General features: G+C 43.2%; 1 long non-coding RNA gene across 2 annotated transcripts in view; it reads left to right on the plus strand.

Annotated features, from left to right (window-relative positions):
• The window catches only part of LOC102934311, a 168191-nt gene that overhangs the window by 34049 nt on the left and 108499 nt on the right, over positions 1-25643 (plus strand). Inside the window, exon 1 of one of the 2 annotated variants that reach the window (XR_006290959.1) lies at positions 5812-5902. The exons of the other annotated variant lie outside the window; for it this stretch is intronic. This is a non-coding gene — a long non-coding RNA (uncharacterized LOC102934311). Of the gene's footprint in view, positions 1-5811; positions 5903-25643 lie in introns of those variants that run through there. 2 annotated transcript variants of the gene reach the window in all.

Below are 25643 nucleotides of genomic sequence, written 5' to 3' on the forward strand. Positions count from 1 at the left end.
TGAATTGGAATTAATTTGCAAACTGGATACAATTAACTTAGGCTTGAATAGAGACTGGGAATGGATGGGTCATTACACAAAGTAAAACTATTTCCTCATGTTTATTCCCCCGCCCCCCACTGTTCCTCAGATGTTCTTGTCAACTGCTGGAAATGGCCCACCTTGATTATCACTACAAAAGGTTTTCTTCCCTCCCACCCCCGCCCTGCTCTCCTGCTGGTATTAGCTCATCTTAAGTTATCACTCTCCTTACAGTGTGTATGATAACACCCATTGTTTCATGTTCTCTGTGTATATAAATCTCCCCACTGTATTTTCCACTGAATGCATCCAATGAAGTGAGCTGTAGCTCACGAAAGCTTACTCTCAAATAAATTTGTTAGTCTCTAAGGTGCCACAAGTACACCTTTTCTTTTTGCGAATACAGACTAATACGGCTGCTACTCTGAAACCAGTAAAATGACAATATGGGGATACCAAAATAAGAATATAAATTCTTACTTGTTAGGGGGAAGAGAAGGCATTTTTCTTAAGCACACATTTTGATTTTTCGACAAGATGCAGGCTTTCTCAGCCCCACCAACTTGGTGCTTTATGATTTACTGGACTTTGTGTTAGACATTCTTGCAAATCTGGGGTAGATCGTTTGCTGTCTAGTTTTTAGGTAAGACCGCCATCCCCACACACACCAGGAGTTGTGTACATGATGTTTTATCATTTAGGGAATTGAGGAGGTTGTTTTTGAAAGAAGTACTATTGTACATAGCCAACGTGAGTGAACGAAACATATAACTGCACAAAGTGTATTCGGAAATATAGCCTTTATTTGGTTGGGGAGTCTGGAAATGTATTTGATAAATTTTTGTGGTTCTGGGCACAGTGTAAATGAGACATTTTCTGGTGCTGCAGTATGTGAATCTATGAAATGTTTTTTCTGGCTCTGCTATGTCCTACAACTAGCCAATAACTCTTGTAATAACTTCTAGCACTGAAAGGAAACATATTGGGTACAGACTTCTGATTTAATAAAACCCTCAAAATAGGTTTTTAGGTTAAATATATTTATAACATACAGGTGTCTGAGACAATATCATAAAATATGTACAAATAAACTTAGTGCAGAAAAAAAGCTAAAATGCACTTTGAGGGATATTACAGTAAGGTAAACTTTAATAGTGTTTTTCTAATTTCAGATCTCACAGACTTTCAAAATTGCTATAGTGCAACGTATATAATTAGTTTAATTTACATATATAATCTACCTCATAACTAACTATTTCCAACATGATTAGTTTTTTATTTATATATTGGGTAATATTTATTGGCTTAAATCACTGGTGAAATTATTTTCTTGTTTGGAGCAATCACACAGTTTTATTACTGGAAAAAAATGCAATTGCCTGTCACACTATAGATTGTATCAAAACTCATTTCATTGTTTCTTTCAGGTTTGCTCCCACCCTAACCATGCACCTTGAGAAGTTTGAGGAAACAACAAAATAACCTTTTTTTGTTATGTGTTAAGAAACTACTCATTCTGCACTATGAAAACCCTCAGTTACCACAGGCTAGACCCCTACCTTTATGGTGTCTTTGCTAGGGATGAGGAAATAAGTTTGAATAGAACAAGAACCAAACCAAGGGTGAAATTCTGGCCCTATAAATTCAATGGGAATTTTGCTGTTGACTTCAGTGGGTCTCTCTAGACAGCAAAGAAAATCATGAGGCTGGCCCATGTCAGCTGACTTGGGCTCACGGGCCTTGGGCGGTCAGGCTGTTTCATTGTTGAGCAGACTTCTGGGCTCCAGCTGGAGCCCAAGCTCTGGAACCCTCCCACCTTATAGGGTTCTAGAGCCTACGCTCCAGTCTGAGCCTGGAAGTCCACACAGCAGTGAAACAGCCCAGCAGCCCAAGCCCTGCAAGCCCAAGTCGGCTGTCATGAGCCTTCAAGTTTTTTTTTGCTGTGTAGACATACCCAGTGGGGCCAGGATTGTACCCCTGAAACTTAACCCAAAATTTGAACTGAACCATCTTAGAGGTTTGAAAAAATATATCTATCTTTTTGCTTTTAAATTATCATTTTCATAGAATCATAGAATATCAGGGTTGGAAGGGACCTCAGGAGGTCATCTAGTTTAACCCCCTGCTCAAAGCAGGACCAATCCCCAACTAAATCTCCCAGCCAGGGCTTTGTCAAGTCTGATCTTAAAAACCTTTAAGGAAGGAGTATCCACAACCTCCCTAGGTAACCCATTCCAGTGCTTCACCACCCTCCTAGTGAAAAAGTTCTTCCTAATGTCCAACCTAAACCTCCCCCACTGCAACTTGAGACCATTACTCCTTGTTCTGTCATCTGCTACCACTGAGAACAGTCTAGCTCCATCCCCTTTGGAACCCCCTTTCAGGCAGTTGAAAGCAGCTATCAAATCCCCCCTCATTCTTTTCTTCCGCAGACTAAATAATCCCAGTTCCCTCAGCCTCTTCTCATAAATCATGTGCTCCAGCCCCCTAATAATTTTTATTGGCCTCTGCTGGACTCTTTCCAGTTTTTTCTTGTAGTGTGGGGCCCAAAACTGGATACAGTATTCCAGATGAGGCCTCACCAAGCAATGCTGAATAGAGGCATTCCTGCACTACTATCAAAATTTATCCAAATCTCTTTTGAAGTTTGTTCATCAGTAGCACATGTAAATTCCTTCTCAGTAGTCCTAGCAGACAAACTACTTAAAGAAACAGCTTCTACCACTTAGACTCATAGAGTCAACAAAGTCTAGTGTGTTGATCCCGTGGATGCTTTTTCCAAGTTTTGTTATTGTTGACACTTTGCACTGAAGAAGCCCTCAGTTCACTGAAGCCTTTTCAGTACTATGAAAAGTAAAGTACTAGCTGACCTCATTCCTAGTATTAGTTGTCATTTTGGTGCTCAGATGTTCATTTCCATCTCTTCTGACTTGCACTGTTTTTTTGCTTTCTTTATTTTTCATATTTTTATGGAGGCAGACAGGTTTTCAGTTGTTTTAAACAGTGTAAAGAACATGGGTGCTTGAAACAGACAATTGTGACCATCAACAATTGTGACTGCTGTCTCTGAGAGGACCATGATTGTCTGGGTCTGGGATGCACCATCTCGATCAAGATGTCAACCTCTAATTGACAAAGCAGAGTTGTTTGAGACTTTTGCTGACTCATGTTTCAGGGTTTAAGACAACTCAAACTACTGGGGTTTAGGAAGAAATTTCCTTGGGTGCAGATTATCTCATAACTCCTTTCTGCAGGATTTCTTGCATCTTCCTATGAGCAACTGGTGTTGTCTGCTTTCAGAGACAGGATACTGGACTAGATAGATGATTAGTTTGATCCAATCCGATATCCTACTGAATCTTATAGATGGGGTCCCCATAGAATAGCTTCACTCTGGTCCACATATTTCCTGAATCTGCTCTTGCTGTTTTCTTCCCTCAGTTCAGTTCTACCCTTATTTCAGAGATAGCAACATACTGGACGTATACTGTTTGTCCACATTATAAGTTATTGTTTTTAAAATTTTATTCAAATCTTTCCTCCATACATTAGAAAAACAATTACAATTCTTAGACAAAGTTTGGACAAAGTTCATTCTGTGACAAGTTATGACTGAAATTGACCCTTACCAGGCTTAATTTCAAACCCATTTAATATGTCTATTTTATAATGTCCTTGGAGTATAATCTGTGGTGATGATACCATTTGTACTTCCTTTCTCATCAGCAGCATTAAACTAAGATGTACCAGTACCATTGCCATTCCATATTCTTTGCTTTAATAATTGAGATTCTTGCTGCTGCCATCTGATCTTCTAATGGTAGCATATGGGCAAGTGAGACGTTTATGCAATATTCTCCACTAACAATATTCTCTGTCCCAGTCAGAACAATTTGAAATGTCTTCCATGTCTGTGTTTCTTTAAGAAAATGGCTTGCTGTCTGATTATGGGATGGATTAATTTGAGTAAAGTGCTTTCCTGCTGAAATTTTACTCTTACCTTTTCAGACCTGTATTTCATTGGTTAAAATTTCTGGCAGAAGTTAGAAATATTTTTGAAAGGGTTTATTTGTAAGAATTTCAATTGTTTATTGGTTTCATCTGCTCTATCTGTAGAGGACGCATTTAGATGCTTGGAATAACTGTTACTATTAGTTTGTATAATTTGTAATTTTGTGTCTGTGTGATTGTGATATAATAATTAAATTTTAGCATGAAGCTGATTAAAGACTTAGTACTCATCAGATATATTTTGGCTTCCTTTACATAAGCTTGAAGAATTCTTCTTCATCTGGGTGACTGATTTGTACTAGAGCAGGGGTTCTCAAACTTCATTGCACTATGACCCCCTTCTGACAACAAAAATTAGTACACAACCCCAGGAAGGGATGCCGAAGCCTGAGCCACCTGAGCCCCACCCAAGCCTCGCCACCCTGGGCAGGGGGGCCAAAGCCCAAAACCCACCGCCCCAGGCCGCGGGGCCAAAGCTGAAGTCCAAGGGCTTCAGCCCCAGGCAGAGGGCATGTAACCTGAGCCCCGCCACCCAGGGTGGAAGCCCTCATGCTTTGGCTTCGGCCCCAGGCGGTGGGACTCAGGCTTCAGCTTCAGTCCTGGGCCCCTGTAAGCCTAAGCCAGCCCTCGCGACCCCATTAAAATGGGGTCACAACCCACTTTGGGGACCCGACCCACAGTTTGAGAACTGCTGTACCAGAGTCAGCCGGGCTGCCAAGTTCTGTGTATCCTGAGCCAAAAGGGAAAAAAAGACTTTATTTCATTTAGTTAGTCATTGTGTCACCACGCTTGCTTGTGTGCCACTAGTTGGCATCACACAGCTGCATGACCCTATTGTATTGTGTGGGAGGAGCTAAGAAGCTGTATTGAGTAGTGTAGAAATAGTTCAGAAAAGAGTAATAATAATGCAGTGTTTCTTGGCTGGGAATGTTTGCCTCAAAAACAACAGCTTCTAGTTTGTTTTCACTTATGCCTAAAGCTCAGGCACCCGCTGTCAAACTGATGAGACTCTGGCAAAGTTATCATGTTCCAGTGAAGGATGGGTTTGCATAGTCATAGTGGCGGGGAAAAGAGAGAACTTCCATGTAATCCTTGTGTAATGCCGACATTGAACTGGAGACCTCTGGCGCTTAGTGCATGAGCCTCTACCACATGAGCTAAAAGCCAACTGGTTCTTAGCGAAGGCTGTGGAGCAGACTCTTTTTATCTCTCTCTTTAAGTGGTCTCGCTGCCACTAGATGGGACAGAATACCACACCCAGAAGGTGTGTGGGTTACATACTTCTCCTAGCTGAGGAAGCACATCCCGAGCTTTAGAGACTTCCCAGTTGAAATCCCGGACAAGCCCCCACTTGTAATGCCGACAGACCCCGGTCGTCAGTGGGCGGGATCAAACCAGGGACCTCTGGAGCTTAGTATCTCTCTCTCTAAGTGGTCTCAGTGCCACTAGATGGGACAGAACAGCACACCCAGGAGGTGTGTGGGTTACACTTGCCAGGTATGTATAATTATATTTTTGTATTAGTGTGTTAACAAATTTATGGTGAGTTTTTTTGAGAAGGGCTCCTGTTGTCTTGACTCTGCTCCCATTGACTTCAGAGGGAGCACAGTTACATCAGCACTGGCTGCTTTTGAAATTCCACTCTTAACGTTATCCTGTGGTTACAGAAGGTACGCTGTGCAACACTTAGCCATCCTGGAAACAGGCTATTTCCATTAGCACTGGTGAGATGCATGACTTTAAGATAATCATGTTTTCTTCTTGGTTAACCATAGTCAAGAAAGTATTGACTCTGCATCAGTCTGGACCTAAATTCTGAGGCAGGAGTCCTGTTTCTCCACCTGCCATACAGTCTCTGTGGCAATTTCAGGTAAATTTAAAAAATAGTTCTTGTTTAAAGAAAGTAATTTAAACTTTCATCAGTGCAGTATCGTGTGGTTTACATTGTTTTAAAATTAGTTTTGTCCCGAAGTGTAGAACTATTATAGGTGGGACTGGTAGCTCATCTTATTATTGAGATTGTCTGACACTTCCCATTATAAGACACGGTTTTCAGTAACTTATAATTTTGCCAAATTTTAAATATTTGGACTGAATCTTTGCATGCAGGGTATCTGCCTCAGGCTAATTTTTTCTGGAGGGCGGGAGAGGGGAGTTCAGCCATTTCAGAGAAGGAGATACTGAAAATATATTATTTTGCCCATGTAAAAAAATTCATTGGACCTTTTCTTTAAACGGCATTAGCACCCCTATGCTTTGGAGCAGGGATTTGGTATTTGGCAGGGGAGTATGTGCCTTTTGCTGTTCCAGTGAAAATCTGCCCAAGTTATGTGCCTTTGAAAAATCACGCTTCGCACCGCCTGGTCAGACTTGCTTGTGCTTAACAGCTAAAATCTCTGAGAGTCCATCACTGCTTGGGCAGGAGGGAGCAGAGATTGAATTGGAACTCAGAAAGCAAGCCTGGAGTGGGAGACTAAGACTGGCTGGGCGAGGCTGGGCAAGGACTGCCTGAGGAATGGAGACTGGAAGTGGGTAGGAAAGGAGAAAGGGACTAGCACAAGGAGCCAGGGTCGGCAAGGAGCTGAGTGGGATTTACTCCACCACCCCAATCCCCCTGCTGGAGCAGGGCCCTCTCACACACTTGCTTGTGGTGTAATGGGTAGTGCGGTGCTAGGTACTGTGCTGGCAATGGTGGGGAGAATCCTGGTCTCAGCTTCTTGCCAGCCAGCGCTGCGGTGTCTCCCTTAGGCCTGCAAGGAGTGGCTATGGGGCAGGCTGGGCCAGGTCTCGTAATCACTGCGTTCTAAGTGCTGCCCCACTCTCCTTGTTGGCTGGACAGGAAGCAGCAGCATTGGTCTGCGTTGGAGCTGAGCACAGAGCGAGCTGGGCACTGATCTCTGCCCTGGGCTGGGCTGAGTTGGACTGGCTGGTGTCATGTGGTTCATCTATGCCCTAACCTGGCTCTTGCTGCTCATTGAGATGTTTTTTTGTCACCCTGGCTGTCAATGAGACTGTCAGAATGCATATACAACTAGGGAGATGAATTAAAGTAGTCCGTGCAACCTTAATTCTAGCATTTCCTAACTGTTGATTGCTTGATTTAGCAAGATTAATATTCTTTTAACATATTTTTGTTTGTATGCAATACTATAAAAGGAGAAGAGAAGAAAAGAAGGCTGTGGCAGCTAAGGACGGGGATAGTTAGGACTTTTAGCAACAGTGAAGGCATTGAAGGCAGATTGGGATTTAATCTAAGCACATTAGGTGGATGTTTCTGTCCAAATGAACATCTTTGATATTGTTAGTAATATTGATGTGAAATGCCACATTCAGGTTTCAGAATTACCCACACATTGGGGTGAATGGAATAGTTCACAGCTCTTTTAGAATTTTTGTTTCAGACTGAACAGACTCAGGAAGTTAACATTACATCAATTACCTTTGTTCATGTTTAGAAGATTTTCTTCACAAACTTGTGTTATGTTTTTAAAAAAAATGTTTATATGAACACGTATGCACTTAGAGTTTAGATTCTGGAGCACAGTTCTGTGGCACAGGCTGGCCGCTGCACCAAATTCTCCAGGTGAGAAATACACCGGGCTCTGATTTTTACTATGCTAACTGCAGCTTCATTAATGATTAGTGAAGCAGTGTTCATATTCTGCTTAATTATTTTATGAATTTCTCTTTATTTTCTAGGCTATGCTCATAAACTTTGTTTTTACTTATGATACATTGAATTGGATGTAGTGGCTTTTATTTTGGGTATACCCACTGCTGGGAGCATGGGAGAGAAGGGAACAAAATCAAACCATGCTTAGCAAGAAATATAGGTCTGATCTTTCAGTCATGGACAAAAGAGATTGGAATCTTCTTCCAACTCGGTTCTGTGAGGATACAGGCTGAGTATGGATGCAGGAAGAGCCAAATTGATAGACCTACTGGATTCCAGGTTTGGTCTTTTTTTTTTTTTTTTTTTTTTTTTTTTTTAAGATCCAGTCATGTCATATGATAAAAAAAACAAAAAGAGCTCTTCTGGTTACAAACCTATTTTATATAGAGCCATTAAATAACTAGTATTGAAGCTTACCAGTGCACAGGACAGAAACCCACTGTATGTGTATTTCAAACAGAAGAGCAACAGGAATTAAATTATTAGTTTCTTAGAGCTGTCCCTCGTGTCAACATTTGTGTTCTCTCCTAGTTACTGTAAGTCCTTGAATATCCTCAGTACTTTATACACAGAGATGCTTAGGTTACACTACACCTCCTCACTAAGTCTATATTCAGTGGAAGTAAACTGTTTAAGTGGAATCAGAATTAGCTTCCACAGGAACAGAGCCAAGAAAGACTTTCAGTGCTTCCGCTCAAAGTATATGGAAAATAAGTTCTTGAGTAGAATACAGCCTTTAGCATTTGGGTAAAAGTGCATCTCTTTTTGTGGCAGTACTGTTTAATGATTTGTCACTTCCATCTTGCCCTGAAAGATCTACAATAGACTGAGACATGGAGTAATTTTAGAAGTTAACTTGGTCCAGTGACTTCAGCAAATAATTTTAGTGTCTCGTATACAGTGGCATTATAATATTTCCTGTTTTATTATCTATCCCTTTCCTAATAGTTCCTAACATTCTATTAGCTTTTTTGACAGCTGATGCACATTGAGTGGGTGTTTTCAGAGAACTATCCACAATGACTCCAAGATCTTTCTTGAGTGGTAACAGCTACTTTAGATCCTGCCATTTTGTATGTATAGTTGGGATTATGTTTTCCAGCCTTCATGAGTTTGCACTCATCAACATTGAATTTCATTTGCCATTTTGATGTACAGTCACCCAGTTTTGTGAGATCCTCTGTAACTCTTCAGTCTGCTTTGGTCTTAACTGTCTTGAGTAATTTTGTATCATTTGCACATTTTGCCACTAAACTGTTTACCCCTTTTTCCAGATCATTTATGAATACATTGAACAGCACTGGTCCCACCACCACTATCTACCTCTCTCCAGTCTCAAAATTGACCATTTATTCCTGCTCTTTGTTCCCTGTCTTTTAACCAGTTACTGATCCATGAGAGGACCTTCCCTCTTATCCGATGACTGCTTACTTTGCTTAAGAGCCTTTGGTAAGGGACCTTGTCAAAGGCTTTCTGAAAGTCCAAGTACACTATATCCACTGGATCACCCTTGTCAATATGTTTGCTGCCGCCTGAAAGAATTCTAAAAGTTTGGTGAGGCATAAATTCCCCTTACAAAAACCATATTGACTCTTCTCATATTGACTGTTTTGGCACCGGTCAGGTCCCGAGGGTGCTGGACTAGAGAGGTTCAACCTGTAGGAATAAAGGCTGTATATTTTAGTTAAAGCAATACACTAGAATCCAATAGAACTGTGTTGTTTTCAGGTTGAGGTGTATTGGTAGAGAATGCCAAAAGAGTACTGTCCAGATGAATGTGGACTGTGAAATTTGTCTTTAACACCAAAGGTAATTTTGGAATCTTCTTGTTAAAATGACATTCATAATTAATACAAATCACTTTCTTTTTAAAAAATGGCTTTATTCAGCTTGGTCAGTATTTGAGCAAACTAAGATTTGAGAGTTTTGCACCATGTAATAAGATATTTGAATCTGATTTTGTGAACAATATGGCACATATTATTCATAACATTAACCATAGAGTAAATAAGTGAACCCCACAGTTTCATTTACTTTGCTTAGAATAACTAAAAAGTTAAATGATAAGTGTACAGCCTTCTGTAAATATGTAGATATACAAAGGTAATGTAGATGTGTTAGTGTGGAGAAAAGCATAATAACCTCAACAATTCAGCCAGTGAGTGTTAGTTTATTTCTTCAACTTCGAAAGTGTAAAGTGAATAATACCGGATCTTCACAGTGATCAGAGTATCCAATGCTTTATCATGTTGAACTCTTGTCTTCTCTTTGGCATCTGGGCATTTAATTCAAGAGAAGCCTTAGCTAACACATCTTGTCAGTTGGGAAAATTCTGTTAGATGGGAAAGTTCTGTAAAAATATTCAAACCTGGGTTAGGATAATTCACAGTAGTCTTTCATTACAGGAATATGATATGAAATATATAGTGAACAGTTTTCTGGATGAGATCTACACTATGTGCATTAGTAGCTGATTGATTTTGTAATCCAGAGGCGATATAATATTTTCTCTGCCTAGGTAATGTATCATGAAGAATGTAGAAGACTATCATTTGTGCTAAAAATATTTTGAGGAAATATACTGTTCCTGAAAGGGATTGTTCTGGAACAAGCTGAAAAATGAAGTATTCTGTTTATTCACATAACAGATAAACATGAGCAGAAAATATGCAACCCTACCCAAATATGCCTCAATGTCACTTTGTAAGGATGACTTCTAGGAATGACAGGATAATAGTTCATTCTTCGTGCTGATGAAGTCCCTCTGCCTTTCTGATGATTCTGCAAACAATTATGCCAGCAGTCATAGATTCGAAGGCCAGAAAGGACCACTGTGATCATCTAGTGTGACTTCCTCAATAGCACAGGCCACAGAACTTCCCCAAAATAATTCCTAGACCATATCTTTTAGAAAAAACATTCATACTTGATTTAAAAACTGTCAGTGATGGAGAATACACCACAACCCTTGGTAAATTGTTCCAGCGGTTAATTACTAATTGTTTAAAAATGTATGCCTTATTTACATTGAAAATTTGTCTAGCTTCAACTTCCAGCCTTTGATTCATGTTATACCTTTCTCTGCTAGATTGAAGAGCTCATTATTAAGTATTTTTACCCATGTAGAAATTTGTAGACTGTAATCAAGTCCCCCTTTAACCTTCTCTTTGTTAAGCTAAATAGACTGAGTTCCTTGAGTTGGTCATTATGCATGTTTTATATTCCTTTAATCATTCTTGTGGCTCTTGTCTGAATTGTCTCCAATTTATCAACATCCTTCTTGAACTGTGGGCACCAGAACTGGACACAGTATTCCAGTGGCAGTCGCACCATTGCCAAATACAGAGGTTAAATAACTCCTCTAGTCCTACGCAAGATTCCCCTGTTTAAGCATCCCAGGTTCACATTTGCTCTTTTGGTCACAGTGCCACGTTGGGAGCACATGTTCAGCTGATTATCCACCACAACCCTAAATCTTTTTCAGAGTCACTGCTTCCCAGGATAGAATCCTCCATCTTGAAGTATGGCCTACGTTCTTTGTTCCCAGGGGTATACATTTACATTTAACTGTATCAAAATGCATATAGTTTGCTTGCACCCAGCTTAACAGGCAATTTAGATTGCTCCGAATCAGCGACCTGTCCTTTTTATTATTTACTGCTCTTCCAATCTTTGGGTCATTTGCACAATTTATCCATGATGATTTTATGCGTTAATGATGAAAGTGTTAAATAGTATAGGGCCAAGAAATGATCCCTGCAGGACCCCACTGGAAACACACCCGCTTGATGACAATTTTTGGTTTACAGTTACATTTTGAGACCTGTCAGCCAATTTTTAATCCATTTAGTGTGTGCCATGTCAAGTAAAATGCCTTACAGAAGTTTACGAATATTACATCAACATTATTACCTTTATCAGCCAAATCTGTAATCTTATCAAAATCATGTTTTTACAATGCTAGTCACATTTTTTGGCCAGTGTATAAGTACTTTGAGCTAAATTATCTTAGCCCTTGTTCAGCTGCAAGGTGAAGCAAGACATTCTTCCCTCTTCTCTCCCCCCCCCCCCCCCCCCGCCCCTCCTGCTCAACCGTGCTCAGATTTTTACTCCAAGGAGAATGTGAATAAGTGACTCAAAGAGGGCTCTCTGCTTCACAGTGCGTCCTGGGGCTATGCTTGGGTTGTGCAGTTTATGCACCACTCCTGTTAGGGGCTATGTCTGGAATTACAATCTAGCCCTACTGGTCCAGCAAAGTATCTCTCTTTTTTAAAGATCCTGCAGGTATAACGGCAAATTCTAAATTTTTCCAAGAGTTTATTTTTTAGGAATTCTGTTTTTAAAAGCTTTATCATTGCTTAAACCCTTGAATCATAAAAGCAGTGTTCCAGGGAAAATAGTAGTGATGAGAGCAATTCGTTATGCCTCCTAACAGAAATCAGATTTGCTTTTTAATGGAGCTTTTATCTTCTTTCAAAGGAATTTAAAAGTGAAGTGTTGCCCTCTAGAGGAATAGATTTTTTTTTTTTTTTGGGAGCAGATAGCTACACCAAAATCAGTCTTAGGCATTGTTCCCCATAATTCCCTTCTTTCTTTGGTAATTTTGTACTTTTCATAGTAATGAGAACTTTAGCATTCTCCTAAATGTTTTCTTTCTTTTCAAAAAGTGGAATAAGGAATACTTTATTTCTCAAGTGTTTCAGATAGCTTTAAAGAGCTTCTAGAACAGTTTTAAATTAGTTATCAGTTGCATTGAAACTTCTGAGGAGGACTCTTCAGAATCACCAGATGGGATTTTTTTTTTTTTGAGGTAAGTTCTTACTTCTGCATATAATTCAGACAGGTTTGGAGCAACCAGAACACAAGCTCTGTTCAGATACACCAAGGAGAGGTATCCAACACAATAGTGTTATGTTCAGGGAGTGTGCAAACAGAATTAGGGTCCCAGAATCTAAAGGAAAAATAACTATCCATCACTACTATTGTTTGTAATCAACAGTCCTCAGTAGGGATAGGTGGAAGCATTACTAAAGAAGGGAGTAAAGCTATATAATGCTTTCACAAGATATTATATAAAACATAGTTCTTGAAGGGCTTTCATACTATATGATTTTTAAGAGACAACATCACTGGCTAGTTTTTGAGAGTTGTCTAGTGAATGTTGCTGCTGTGACTGAGCTTGTCTCGAACAATGTTCTTCTAGATGAGAATTGGGGCTTAGTTGCTCTGTCATTCTCTTGGCCTGAGGAACTTTCCCTGGTCCCAGTTGTACTTGGATGCATGAAGTGCAGGGCTTCTGCAACGCACTGAAAGAGAGGTTATGCAGGAGAAGAGATGCTGTTCAGTCTTAGGCCTGATCTTGTCATCACTGTATACAATTTTAAGTTGCTACACAGTGGGAAAGGAGAAGAAACTTAATGCTGTGATAGCAAAACCAATTAAATTGCACCCATAAAAGACTGCAAAATTATGTTCTTAGGAAAGGGAAGGAATTAAATCTTGTCCAAAATCATATTTTGTGAGGGGAATTCACTGTGAGAGCCATCCAGGAGGGAAATAAAAGCACTGGCATGGAGTACTCTAACTGCTGCCATTTTCCTTTGCTTGGAGAATAGGTAGTTCTAAGAAACAGTTGGTGCACAATCTTGGTGCAAGTCTGCTCTTATTGCCACCTAGTCCCCTGGCATATATGGCTACCAGACATGCTTTTGAAAAAGAATTACATTTTCTGACTGATGAACTATAGATTCCTAATAAAAGTTTAAAGATAAGTTTTACAAGACAAACCTCAGTCTCTCTTTGCCTAGTGACCATTCTGGATTTCATCTGTGCTACAGATGTGCATAGATTAGTTTATAGAAAGAAAATTCAATATCCAAATAATATTATTTAATCTAGTTAAAATGCATCTTATCACCAACACTGGAAATGAATTGCTGGCTAGGTAAGTGGTATAGGGTGGAGGGCTTTGGTTTTGTGGAACTTGTCCATCTTCTATAGGGAGAGGGGGCTGTACAAGTTGGACGGCCTCCACTTCAATAGAAGGGGAACCAAACTCCTTGGAAACAGGCTAGAGTAGTCAGGAGGGGGTTAAACTAATAGCAAAAGGGAAGGGTAGAAAGAGGGATGATATGAGCACTCAGCACAAAATCGAGATTTTGAGAACAAAATTAATCAAGAAACCAAAGGACATGAAGAGAAGAATTTCTTGAATTGCCTATACACTAATGCTAGGAGCCTGGGTAACAAACAAGAGGAACTGGGATTGCTTGTTTATGAGCATAAATTCAACTTAGTTGATATTTTTGAAACATGGTGGGATGAACTGCACAACTGGAATGTTAAACTGACAGGTCTCAAAATGTAACTGTAAATGAGGAGTCATCACTGAGCAGGCCTGTTTCCAGTGGGGTCCCACAGGGATTGGTTCTTGGCCCTGCAGTATTTAATATTTTGATCAATGCATTGGAAGAAAATATAAAGTCATTGCTGATAAAGTCTGGCTGTGACAAAGATTTAAAAAAATGATTGTATCTCCTGTTTAAAACTATAATTGTATTTTTATAAGTTTAATGTTACTAATAAAAGGACAACAATATATCCAAAACATATTGAGTGTCTAATTTCAAAAGGATCAGCTACTTTATCAAAATTCCCCACCCTTTTTTTTAAGACTTGGGAAAGGATGACATTTAAAATTGCCTTTTTTTTTTTTGGTTAGTGTGGGTGTGTAGGGCTGTCTGTTAGTTTTTTAACAGTTCTCCTTTTTAGAATTTAAAAATGATACACATGACATGCAACCTAGCTTGTGAACAAGTATTTGATAAGCAGACAGTTCTGAGTACAATTCTAATTTCACACTTGACTAGCCAGAGGGGTCAGAAGGTCTCATAAGTTCAGGTTATTTTTGATGTTCCCTTTGTTGCATTGTGAGCTTTTCCCAGAGGGAGTGGAAAAGTTGTCTTTGTTCAGAATTCATGTTCACACAGCCTTGACTCTGCATTAGAATGTGCATGACAGATACTTTTTTCATTCATTCTCTACATTGGCTTTGTACTTATAAATTGTAGTGTATGATGTCCCTCAACATACTTTATCTTTGGTTAGTAGTTTTGGTACTATATATACTTAAGTCTGCTTCACATAATTCAGCATATTTAATTTTTAATTTTTTTTAACTATCTTGTTAATTAATCTTTGCTTTCTAAGACGTTTTATAGCTGTCAAAACTTTAATGTGTAGTAACCAGAAGTACTGTATCTTTTCCTTCTCTTTCATAAAGAAGTTTTGAAATGATTACTTTGCCTTTTTGATTCTATTTAGTTTAATTGTAAGTAATTATTATTAATAAAGGATGCGCTACATTGGGTTGCTGTTCATTTAGAAATGAATGTACATGAAAGCAAGAGTAATATACAAGTTTTCTCCTTTATTTGATAATATTTTTAGTAATATTTAATTTGAACTGTTTCTTAAATAATGCTACTATTAAGTTTTATTGCTAATTAACTTTTTATCATCATTTTGTTATGATTCACTTACGATGTGCAGGGAAGTCTCCACATATTGTCTTATAAAAATTGGTATCGAGACAAAGTTTTCAATATCTGTATTCCACAAAATCTCTCATTTTAAATAACTCTACCAAATAATGTGACCTGTCAAATTTTGTTCCTTAATTCCTTAAGTAACAGAAGAGAAAACAAATGCCAGATGACACTTGCATATACCAGACATTTTACTGTTCATTGCCAAGTGTACAGTTCACTGTTCGGTCACCTGTGTTTGTCAGTTTAGCACATTTAAAGCAGTTCTCAGCTCCCTCTTTGTTCTCTAAAGCATACTTTCAGGCTTCAGACATTGCCTGGCTCATTATTCTCTGAGGAAGGTTAAGGCCTTTACGGTCAGACCGGAACTACTCACTAATTAGAGCCCCTGCTTTGGCACTGAATGTGTCATGCCTGCAAGCCTTCCTACTGGGATCAATGGCATTCATGTTCACTTTAATAAATGTACAATAGTCACAAATCTCAGTGGAGAACTCCGTATTTAGTTTGCACTAAGAAACAAATTCAAGCCTTTACAGAATGCAGACACTACCATAATGGGCACAAAATAGAGCTATTGGAATAGACATTGATCAGTCCACTCACTGCATAAAATGGTGGTTTGCTATCTTCTGCAGGATGCAGTCTAGTGCTTAGAGGCCTTAGTGTGTCTCTTCTTGTATCTTTAAAATAAGTGTAGACAAACTTAGGGACATAAGTTTTATGTGCTGGAAATGTTTCTACACTTGAACAAAATTCAGTGTTCTTTTCTTTTTTAAGCACTTGAGAGAATATAATACTATATCAAATTAACTGATTTACATAAAGTAAATGCCCTTATGTTACTGATGTGAAGTAACAGGTGGTGTTCAGGATAAATATCAGATAATGTCATTAATAGGTAATTGTTAGTGGCAAGGTAAATGTTTTATTTCCTATTTGTCGCCTTCTCCATAGTTTTAGTTGGTCCCACAAGGGACTCAGCCTAGGGTCGGGGCATGCCCCGGGCTCCATGCTTTAAGCCCTGCGATGATTGTAAGTGGCCTATGCCCGTCAGCAACCTGCACAGTAGCTGCTTGAGGTGTCTCAGCGAAGGACACATAAGTGACAAGTGCAGAATCTGTAAATCCTTCAAACCCTGAACAAAAAGGAGAGAGACCTGCATCTCAGGGTGCTCCTAATGAAATCGGCGCTGGGACTGGAGAAGAGGTCCGACTTGGCCCCAAGCACCGTAGCATCGGTGCGGAGCGCCCTGCCGGTGCCATCTTCAAGCCAGCACTGATTCCCCTTCCCCAGCTCTGGACAAGAAGCCTAAGAGGACTGCAAGTGGAAGATCTCCCACTTCCCATAAGGGAAAGGAGAGGACCAGAGGAGAGCAAAGACCAGTGCTGGGCGGCTCATCACCTCAGTCATGGAGTAGGGCCCCAACTCAAGTCGAGCGGTCTAGCCCATCCCGTAATATGCCTGCTACGCTGGACAGTGAAGAGGGCCTAGGTCGACTGGAGGTCCCTTTGACGCCTGAGGCCCTGCAGGCAGTGCAGGAGATCCTGACGCTATCAGTGCCACCCACACCAGCTATGGTGGTACCACGGCCTGGGGTAAACCTGCCTTGGGACTGTTCCGTGTGTCCCCACCTCAGCGGCACTGCTCCCCATTGCAGGGGACGTCCCACCAGCACTCACCCGCACAGAACCGTCATGCCTCTGAAGTTGGGAGGCAGGCTCAGCGAAGCCCTCTTTGGTTTCTGGACCCTGGGCACTGACAGCAGGGCTCGAGGCGCAGCTCACCGGTAACATGGCATAGACCTGCGGAAGCACACACCCTCCGTCAAGAGCATCGAAACCGACCCTTCATGTCTCCAAGGCCTTGGCACCAATCACATGACTCATTGTTGGGGAGGAGACACCGGTCATCGACCCGCCGTTACCTGTTGCCAAGACACAGATCCTCATGGTCGGGGAGATCCTCCCGGTGTCCGGCCCGCTCCCGGTCATGCTCTGGATCCCAGTACCAGTTGAGCAATGTGAGGCATAGATCGCTGGATTACTGATGGCAATCCGTTGAACGCCGACAGTCCCCGAGGTCCCGTGCAAGAGATTTGTCTTGATCGGACAGGCCTATTTCGAGACATAGCGATCAGCACTGCACGGAGAGGAGCCGCTGGTCCACCCGATCAAGGTTGCCTAACAGCGGCCACTCCGCTTCCGGGTCAGGCACTGAGCAGGAGTCCTTGACAGCGGGTCAAGCCCTGGCACCAGTGGTACCATCTACATCATCGGCATCGCAAACACCCCCCTCCCCCGCCGTGGCCCCAAGGCCAGTGGCCGGTGGCCTGGTCCCCTTGGAACCCTTGGTGGTTTACCTATCCTTCACAGGCTGCCTGGTCGGTAGTGGGGGCCTCGGACAGGCCATTGACCTCAGCATCCTGACATCCTGTAGAGGTGCAGTTCCCAGTTGGGAAGATCCGCCTCCCCCCCAGGCCCATGAGGAGACGGGAGAAGCCTGCTGGACCACCAGGGGATGTGGTAGCTCCAACGGCACCGGCTTCATCGTCATCATCGCCAGACGAAGCCATCACGGGTCCCCCTCACCCAGTTCCACAAGATGATGCTAAGGCTCATCAGGAACTATTGAAGAGGGTCACCTCCAACCTGGGGCTCCAGGCAGAGGAGCTAGAGGAGGCATCGGACTCCATTTGATGATCTCTGCTCCATGGCACCTGCTAGGGTGGCTTTACCCCTACACGAAGGTGTATCAAAAATTATTAATGCCCTGTGGCAAACCCCCTCCTCCCTGCCCCCCATTTCAAAAAGGGCTGAATGTAAACACTTTGTGCCAGCTAAAGGCCACGAGTATCTTTACACCCACCTGGCCCCAAACTCTCTCATAGCTGAGGCTGTTAATCAAAGGGAGAGGCAGGGGCAACCCGGGCCTAAGCCCAAAAATAAAGACGCAAAGAGACTGGATCAGTTTGGATGGAAAATTTATTTGTCTTCCAGCCTTCAGTTGAGAGTGGCCAACCACCAAGCCCTTCTTAGCCACTACGATTACAACATGTGACAGGCCTTGGCCAAGCTCGAGGTTTCGCTTCCCGAAGGGTCCAGGAAGGAATTCCGGGCAATCCTTCAGGCAGCTTCAGACGCAGCTCTGCGGCTCGCACCATGGCCTTGGCCATCTCCATGCAGTGGGCATCCTGGCTGCTCCTCTCTGGCCTGTCGACTGAGGCTCAGCAGTCGATGCAGAACCTACCCTTCGACAGCCAGGCCCTGTCTGTGGAGCAGATGGACAGTAAGCTGCATGGGCTAAAAGACTCCTGCACTACCCTAAAAGCTCTAGGATTTATGTCCCCAGTCCAGTCTGTAAGCAGTGCAAACCGCAGCCATTCCAGGGCCAAGGGAGCGAACCCTAGCAGGAGCCACCCCACAAAAGAGCAGGGGCTATAAGCGCTGCCCGAACCACCTGCGTCCACCCTCTGCCCAATCGGGCTCGACCCATACTAAGCAGGGGGAGCAAGTGGGCATTTTGAGGGTGCACCCAAAGGCAGTCTACCAGACTATACCGGTTTCCCGCCTTTCTGGTTTCCCGCCTTTCTCCAACCGCCTTTCTTTTTTCCTCCCGGCATGGACCACCATAATTTCGGACCGTTGGGTCTTCAGTACAGTGGCACTGGGTTATACCCTCCAGTTTCTTTCTCCCCCCAACCCCCACTTCCCTTCTCCATCCCTCCTCAGGGACCCCTTTCATGAGAGTCTCCTCACACAGGAGGTAGAAGAGTTGCTACAGCTGGGTGCAGTGGAAGAGGTTCCTCATGAGTACAGGAACAAGGGGTTCTGTTCCAGGTACTTTTCAATCCCAAAGGCCAAGGGCAGTCTACGGCCCATCCTGGACCTGCGAGACCTCAACAAATACCTAAAGAAATTGAAGTTCTGCAGGGTCTCCCTGGCCTCCATTATCCCCTCCCTGGATTCGGGAGACTGGTATGCCACCCTCAACTTGAAGGACGCATACTTTCATATAGCTATCTTCCAAGGACACAGGCGCTTCCTATGCTTCACGGTGGGATGGGACCACTACCAGTTTGTGGTCCTCCCTTTTGGCCTGGTGACAGCATTAAGGATCTTTACCAAGTGTATGTCCGTAGTGGCAGCTTACCTCAGGTGTTGGGGTATCCAGATCTACCAGTACCTCAATGTCTGGCTGGTCAAAGGTTGATCCAGGTCCCAGGTCCAAAGGGATGTTGCGGTGCTGCAGGCCACATGCCGATCCCTGGGCTTGCTGGTAAATGACAAAAAGTTGATGTTAGTTCTGGTGCAGAGAATAGAGTTCATCGGAGCGGTGCTTGACCCCACCTGTGCCAGAGTGTTTCTACCACAGGAAAGGTTCCAAGCATTGGTGGAACTCATCACTAGAGTGTCCGCATTCTCCCGACCACGGCCAGGGTTTGTCTGCTCCTGCTGGGCCACATGGCAGCATGTTTGTATGTCGTCCACCATGCCAGACTCCGAATCAGCCCTTAGAGCAGTGGCTGCTGACAGTCTATTCCCAGTTCGGAGATCACCTGGAAAAGGTCATTACTATCCCGCCAATAGTGGAAGGAGTTCCATTCAACAGCCGTTGTCACTCAATCAAGTTGATATCGGATGCTTCGGATGCTAGGCTGGGGTGCGCACCTCGGTGACCTCCAGACCCAGGGCATGTGGTCTCTGGAGGAGATGACATTGCACATAAACGTCAAAGAGCTCAGAGAGGTATGTTTGGCCTGCAGGGTCTTTCTACCACACCTGGTGGGCAAGGTGGTGAGAGAGTTGACAGACAATGTGGCCTCGATGTTCTACATCAACCGGCAAGGGGGAGCATGTTCGTCAGCTCTCTGTCAAGAGGCTCTCCGATTGTGGGATTTCTGCATCGAGCACACAATCCACCTGGAGGCAGATCACCTCAATAGATCCTTTTTCTCTCGCTTCATCTGGAGGTAGCCCAGACACTCTTCCAGAGGTGAGGAACTCCCCAAGGGGACCTGTTCGCCACCAGGCAGAACAGGAAATGCCATCACTTCTGTTCCCTACAGGGTCTGGGCAAGGACTCCCTCTCTGACGCCTTCCTCCTGTCATGGTCGGGGGGCCTGATGTATGCATCCCTGCCAATCCCGCTCATCAGCAGAGTCCTGTCAAAGATCAAGAGAGACAAGTCCCAAGTCATCATGATCATCCCAGCGTGGCTGCACCAACATTTGTTCGGCACACTGATGGACCTGATGGTCACCACTCCCTGGCCCTTTCTTGACCAACCGGATCTGCTCTCGCAGGATCACAGGCGTCTCTTACACCCCAACTTCACCTCCCTCCACCTCACAGCGTTGATGCTGCGTGGCTGAACTCAGAAGAGTGGGCCTGCTCTAACAAAGTCCAGCAAATCCTACTAGAAAGAAGGAAGCCTTCCACTAGAGCAACCTACCTGGCCATCTCTCCAACACGCTCCTCCTTGTAATCTATTTTAGATTATCTGTTCCATTTTAAGAACCAGGGGCTGGCCCACTCTTCTATCAGAGTATACCTTGCTGCTATCTCTGCTTTTCACCTGCCGATCCAAGATCAGATGGTGTTCTTGCACGACATGTCGGTCTACTTCCTGAGAGGCCTCGAGAGACGCTTCCCATCGGCCTGAGCCCCTGTCCCACAGTGGGACCTTAACTTGGTTCTTTCTAGGCTTACAGGCCTGCCCTTTGAACCTGCTTTCTCTCCCACCTGTCATGGAAGGTCACTTTCCTTGTGGCCATAACATCCGCGAGACGAGTGTCAGAGCTTAAAGCCCTGACATCGGAGCAGGTGTTCTTATATGGTGTTCTACAAGGACAAAGTTCAACTGTGACCACATCTGGCCTTTCTGCTGAAGGTGGTGTCTTCCTTCCATGTTAATCTGGACATCTTCCTCCTGGTGTTTTGTCCTAAGCCGCACACCACTAGTGAGGAAAGGAAGCTGCATGCTCTGGATGTCAGACATGCCCTGGAGTTTTACCTGGAGCGTACCAAGCCCTACCACAAGTTGAACCAGCTCTTCATCATGACAGCGGACAGGATGAAGGGCCTTCTGGAGTCCTCACAGAGGATCATCTCCTGCATCTGGACCTGTTACAAGCTGGCACAAGTCTCACCACTGCCGATTGTGAGGGCCCACTCGACCAGAGATCAGGTGTCCTCGATGGCCTTCCTGGTGCACATCCCCATTCAGGACATTTGCAGAGCCGCGACGTGGTCTTCAGTTCACACGTTCACAGCGCACTACGCCAGCACTCAGCAGGCCAGAGACGACGCTGGGTTCGGCAGAGCTGTGTTGCAATCTACACGTCCGTGAACTCCTACCCTCCTCTGTTGGCACTACTTGGGAGTCATCTATAATGGAATGGACATCAGCAAGCACATGAAGAAGAAAAGACAGTTACCTTTTTCCATAACTGGTGTTCTTCAAGATGTGTTGCTCATGTCCATTCCATGACCTGCCCTCCTTCCCCACAGTCTGAGTTTCCAGCAAGAAGGAACTGAGGGTGGGGGGAGCCGGCAGTGCCCCTTATACTGTGGCATGTGCGCGCAGCTCCAGGGTGTGCCAGAGCTGGTTCCCTATTAATACCACTGAGGGAAAAACTTCCAGCACCGGTGCATGTGGTGAGCACACACACACACCTAATATGGAATGGACGTGAGCAACACATCTCGAAGAACACCAGTTATGGAAAAAGGTAACGGTCTTTTCCCAGGCTTGTCTTTTGAAGGTCTTGTGCAGGTTTCTTTTGAGGATGAGGACTGAGGGATCTGATATAGAGTGATATTCAGGTAATGTCTGACAACATAACAGCAATGTTCTACGTGAACAAGCAAGGGGTGCAAGATATACCCTCCTTCAGACAGAGGTGGTTCATCTATGGAGCTGGTACAGTAATCTGGTGATGAATGCATCAGCAGTAGCTCTTCCGGTGTACACAATACTCTGTCAACTGCCTCAGCAGACACTTCTCAGTAGAACATGAGTGGGAGATTCATGACTCAGGAGTAACGGACATATTTGAACAATGGGGAATTGCCATCTTTGGACCTCTTTGCATTACTAGACAATAGAAAGTGTAAAATGTACCACTCCTTAGGGGCACATAGTCAGGACTCCCAGGGAGATGCCCGTCTAATCCTGTAGGTGGGGAGCTTGAATATGCCTATCTCCCCCCCTCCCCAATCCTGCTTTTACCTCAAGTTCACATGAAAATCCAGCAGAAAGAAGCAGTGATCATCCTCATTGCTCTCAAGTGGCCAAGACAGTTTTGGTGCCCCATCCTTTTCCTACTGTCAGCCTGTCCACCTATCAGCATCCAGTCTTTCCCAGACTTCCTGATGCAAGACAAGAGCAGAATCAGGTGTCCTAATCCAGAGTTACCCTACCTCACAACTTGCTGTTTGGATGGGTATCAAACCTAGAATGAAAACGTTCAGTAGATGTTCAAGCTAATCTTAATAACTGCAGGAAAGAATCCACCAGAAGCTAAGTGGCAGAGATACTCTATTTGAGCTCAATGTCATTAGATGTCGCCAGATGAATTTGGCATCCCTCCTATTTTAGATTACGTCCTAGCCTTGAAAACCTCTGGTCTGTACCTTAGCTCTCTGCAGGTACATTTTTAGCAGCAATTCGTATCTTCCACCCTCCAATTGACAATTACTTCCTCTTCACTCATCTAGTGACTATATGATTTCTGGAAAGTCTCATCAGAACCTTCTCTCCAGTGATTAAACCTGCTCTGACATGGGATCACAACCTGGTCCTTTCAGTGTTAACTAACCCACCATTCGAACCGTTAGCTACATGTTTGCTGTCCCATTTATTGATGAAGGTCATCTGTCTATTGGCCATTACATCAGCCAGAAGGATAGGTGAACTGGGAGCCCTTATGGTCAATCCATCTTATCTCATATTGATAAGGGTTGTTTGAGACTACACCCTAAATTCATTCTCAGAGTAATGTGGACTGTCACCAAAATCAGACAGTACACATACTTCTATTTTTCCAAAGCCTCATACCATTGATGAGGATAAAAGACTTCATTTCCTGGACAATCGCTGGATGTTAGCATTTACCTTCAGAGAATGAAACTGTTTAGGAAGTCACTGGGGCTATTCAATTCTCTGGCTGACTGGATGAAAGGGCAAGTGATCTATTCTCAGACACCGTCAAAGTGGATTTCAGGCTGTCTCTTGCTATGTTATCAGTTATCTGATGCACCTGTGCCACAAAGGGTAAGGGCCACTCCACCAGAGCACAGGCAGCCTCGGTAGCCTTGCTTCAGGAGGTACCACTTGTTGACATATGTAAAGCAGCCACATGGAGCTCTATTCATACCTTTTCGAGATGCTGTGCCCTGGTGCAAGCCTCTACAATTAATGCATCATTGGAGTCAGCAGTCCTGCAGCCATCAATACTACAGAGATCCTCGAATCCCCTCCTGCTTATCAGTCAACCACAGTGGAATACACCTAGGTATGACTACTCTGCAGCTGAGAGTGAGCCTTCTAGCCCTAGTTAGACAGACTTTTGCAAGCAGGCTTCAGTTTGTGCTCTGCAAATAGCGGTCTGGATGTTATGGCACCGGTGGAGGCTCAGTCTATGATCTGAACTTGGGTAGTTAGTCTGAGCCTCCACCAGCGCTGTGGTGTGCACACTGCTATTGCTAGTAAGCTAGTTTGATATCTGCTAGTGCAAGTCTGTCTAACCCAGGCTTATAGGTTCGCTCCCAGCTGGAGTGTAGGCAAACCCAGAGGCCAACACTTAAAGAAGAAAGAAATGTTACTTACCTGTACAGTGACTGGAGTTCTTTGAGATGTGTGGTTTCTATCTGTATTCCACTACTCACCCTCCTTCCCCTCTGCTTTGGATTGTAACATCCAATTTGCAGTAGAGAAGGAACTGGAGAGGTGGCCAGTCCATCCCACCCCTTACAGCCTTCATTCAGAGTTTGAGGCGAAGAAGAGTGCAGGCATGGGCCAATGGACGCTGCTAGAAAGAGTCATCCAGTCTCAGGTGTGTGGAATATATGAGCACTCACTGTGGAATACAGATAGGGACCACACATCTCAGAGAACTCCAGTCACTATACAGGTAAATAACATTTCTTTACACAGTTTTTATCTGTTTAATATATGCCATATGAATTTTGTATTGTTCTAGATTTTTAATCAACATGTCATGCAGTACCGAATCAAATGCCTTTTAGAAGTCCACGTATATTACATCAACACAATTACTTGTATCAACCAAATTTATAATCTCCTTTTAAAAAATCAAGTTAGTTTAATAGGATCTCTTTTGCATAAACCGTTGTTGATTAGCATTAATTTATCGAGTCCCGTATCAGCTGCTTCATTACCTTGCCTGGGATCAGTGTCAGATTGACAGCCCTATAATTATGTTAGTCATCCTGTTTATCCTTTTTAAATATTGGTACAACATTAGTTTTCTTTCAGTCTTCTGGAACTTCCCCAGTGTTCCAAGGTTTATTGAAAATCAACAAGGTCCTTAGCCTGCTCCTTTAAAACTTCTGGATGCCAATTATATAGCCCTGCTGATTTTAAAAATGTCCTAGTTTAGTAGCTGCTGTTTAGCTGAGTTGATATTGGAATGGAATGAGTAGTGCTGTCATCATCGTCATATGATATGACTACATTATCTGTTTCCCCCCCAAATACAGAATAGAAATATTAATTGAACACTTCTGCATTTTTTACATTATTGCTGATAATTCTACCATTTCAAGCTAGTAATGAACCAATACCATTGTTGGATTCTTTTTGTTCCTAGTATACTTAAAAACAGTCCTTATTGTCCTTAACTTTGCTAGCCATAGATTTTTTCTTGTGTTCCTAGCATTAGCATATAGGCAATTAAAGAATTTTCCTTTGTTCGTGAACCGCGGCCACTGGGAGCTGCGGGGGGCCATGCCTGAGGACAGTCAATGTCAGCAAAATGTCTCATGGCCTGCAGTCAGATTACCCTGATGGGCCTCATGTAGCCCGCAGACTGCAGGTTGCCCAACATTGTTATAGTACTTTTGTTACAATGCAGTAAAATAGCTAAATATATAGTCAATTGCTTGATTACACTTACAGTTCATTATTGAGAATATTTAAGAGACCAACTATCAAGGCTGATTTCCCCACTCTGGCACTTTGAGTGCAGAAGGTAGGAGCCCGCAAGGATTAAAAAAATTAATTCCTGCCACTCCAGGCTTGTATTAAACTCCCAAGGTTACAGCTTCTCTCTGACCTTGGATGGGTAGATGCTGCCACCACCCAAATGCAAACCCCTTGGGACCCAGGAAGGTGCACTTGGGAATTCCCTCCAGTGGGGTACCCTC

Source organism: Chelonia mydas, chromosome 5 (genome assembly GCF_015237465.2).
Source record: "Chelonia mydas isolate rCheMyd1 chromosome 5, rCheMyd1.pri.v2, whole genome shotgun sequence".
Lineage (NCBI taxonomy): Eukaryota > Metazoa > Chordata > Testudines > Cheloniidae > Chelonia > Chelonia mydas.